We start from the raw sequence: 2,893 nt of genomic DNA on the forward strand, positions 1-2,893 counted from the left end.
ATGGGGGGCACTAGGAGAGCCATGGGGGCACTGAGAGGTTCCTGGAGCTCAGTCAAAAATAACCTGAGAGAATGACAGGATGCATCTCCAGCTGCAAGGGCTGCATGGGGAAGAGGTTCAGTAGAAAGCTTTTCCAACAGATGAGATCTCCTGATCAGATGAGATCAGGCCAGAGAAATGAGGACCTGAAGAGGCTCCACCTGACATGGCCAGAGGGAAACAAAGCTTCCCAGGCTGTACCATAGACCCCAGTCTGGTGGAGGGGCTGGGGGCCTTTCCTGTGCTCCCTCCCATGCCCAAATCCCACCCCTGGTGCCCCCAATCTCCCCTGTGTGCACTTGCTCACCTCTGGGGAGGGCTGGGAGCCGACACGTGCCCACATCATTGGGCACATCCACATCCACGTGATGTGTCCACAAACAGTCCGGGCTGATTTATGGGATGAGAGGAGGGCAGGAGGCCAACCTTAAATCCTGACTACCCAGTGATTAATAATCAGAATTATGATCATATTAGCCATAAAAATAATAGTTTTCTTTCCCTTGCAGAACCGGTCACCCAGGAATCTCTGAGCAGTTTCATAAGGCTGAGTGACCGACGTCCCTATTTTCTAGTGAGGAAATTGCAGCGCAGAGCTGTCTCCCTCGAGTCACCCAGTATATCAACAAGAAAACAGAGGAGGCAGGAGCCTGGACTCTGTGTCCCTCTCCCTCCCCCATGCTATTAAGCTGCATCTCTGTAATATAGAGCAAAATATCCTCCACGACTCGCAGTAAATCATGGCAGAGGCAGTGTGCAGAGTGGATGGGGGGGAAGATAATGGGTTTTTCACCCTCTTCAACAATGGAATAAGTTTTTCTCTGCTGGGGGAAGGCTGGCTTCTATGACAGGCAGAGATAAAAGCAGCAGCAGTGCTCTGAAACGGGCTTTCAGGGCTCCTGGCTGTGCCCACCTGCTCTCATTGCTGGCCAAGGGACAAGAGGCAGCTCAGGTGGGCACTGCTGTGGGTCAAGTGCCCCATGGCAGCCACCCAGTCCCTGTGAGTATTCCTGAGGTGCTCTGGAATATTAATTGAAAATCCCAGCAAAATACTCCTGCTGATGATAATGGACCATAATCCTCTTAGACCAATTTCATGCCTGAAAAATTGTGCATAGCAAAATAATAATAAAAAGCCCCTCAGTGGACACTGTCCTTAGTAATGGGCCCAGGGGAAGAGGGCTGGCCAGGGGGGATTGCTCAGGAAGGGAAGGGAGGTGGTCCTCTTGGCCTTCTTTACATATAGAGAGATGGGCAGAAGTGCTGAGATCGGGGATCCGTCTGAACATCAGCTCTGGTAGGGCAGCGTTGGTCCCTGTGTCCCATCTGGGTCCTCACTGGGACCCCACAGAGCTCATGGGGCTGGATGACCTGGGGCCCAAGTGTAGCCCCTGGATCGCTCACATCCCACGGATCCCCAGTGTCACTCGTGTCACCTACAGACCTTCTGTACCCACAGAGCCTCCTACCGGGCCAGGTTCCTCCCGGTCCGAGTGTCCCCGTCCCAGTACTGCGAACCCCCCCGGTCCTTTCGGACCTTCAGCACCGCAGGAGTGGACAGCGCCGGACGCGTGGCCCCGCCCGGAGTCCAGCGCCCCCCCCCCCACCTCCCCCTAAACCTCTCCTACCCCCGGTACCCCCCAGTGAACGCCCGGGAACCCCCTGCAGACCCCCGACACTTCTTTCCTTACACCCCCGGCCCCACATTCACCTCCAAGCCCCTGCAGCCCTGTACCCCAGCCCCCCACTCCCAACGTCCTCCCCCCTGCTTCTTGCACCCCTGCATCCCTGCATCTCTTTCTCTGCCCTCGCACTCCTCCCCGCACCTCCCCCGGACCTTGGTACGACCTGCACACCTCCCTCCACCCCCAACACTCCGGAGACCACCCCCACTGCCCCCTGTACCCCAAGAACCCCACTTCCAGCATCACGAGGATCTCAACTCCAACACCCCAAGGACCCACTTCCATCGCCCTTAGAACACAAGAATCCCACCAACATCATCTCCAATACCCTAAGAAATTCACCCTCATCATCTCCAGCACCCCAATAACCCTACCCCTGTCAGCCTCAGAACCCCCAAGCCCATCATCTTCTAACACCCCAAGGATCACCTCTATCAGCTCCATTACCACTAGCACACAAGGGCCACATCTCCATCACCTCCATTACTTTAAGAGCCCCACCTCCAGCACCTCCAACACCTCCATCACTTCCAACATCTCAAGGACCCTACCTCCATCACCCTAGCACACAAGAACCCCATCTCCATCATCTCTATTACCCTAAGGACCCCACTTCTGCCACCTCCAGCACTCCAAGAACCCCACTTCCAACATACCCAGCACCCCGATGTCCCAGCATCCCCAAGACTTCGTCTCAATCACCTACATCACATGATGGATCCCACTTCCATCACCCCAAGGACCCCACCTCCAACATCCCCAGCACCCACCTGCTCCCCCCGCCCCAACACTCCACCCCGGAGCCCCCCACGCTGCGGGACCGACGCCAGGAAGTGCCAGGAGGTTCAGGGGGTACCAAGCGATACCGAGGGAAGCGTGGGGAGCACCGAGGGGTTCCGAGGAGCGTAGGAAGAAGCCCCCCATCCTCCAGCTGTTGCTGTGTGAACCACCCCGGGCCGGGACAGCGGTGACTAAGCACTTTGGGGATTTCTCCTCTCATTATTTTATTCTCTTATTTCCCCCTTTTTCAAGCGGAGCCTCCTCCTTTATCCTCCCCCCCCCCCCCCCCCTTTCGCCCTCCTCTCCCCTCCACCCCTCCCTCCCTCCATCCTCATCCTCCCCGGCCGCCCCCGCCCGGGGCCGGGCTGGCAGTGCGGGCGGAGGGGTTC

The sequence above is a fragment of the Coturnix japonica genome, chromosome 24 (assembly GCF_054131305.1).
Source record: "Coturnix japonica strain WE chromosome 24, WE-NBRP24, whole genome shotgun sequence".
Classification (NCBI taxonomy): Eukaryota; Metazoa; Chordata; class Aves; order Galliformes; family Phasianidae; genus Coturnix; species Coturnix japonica.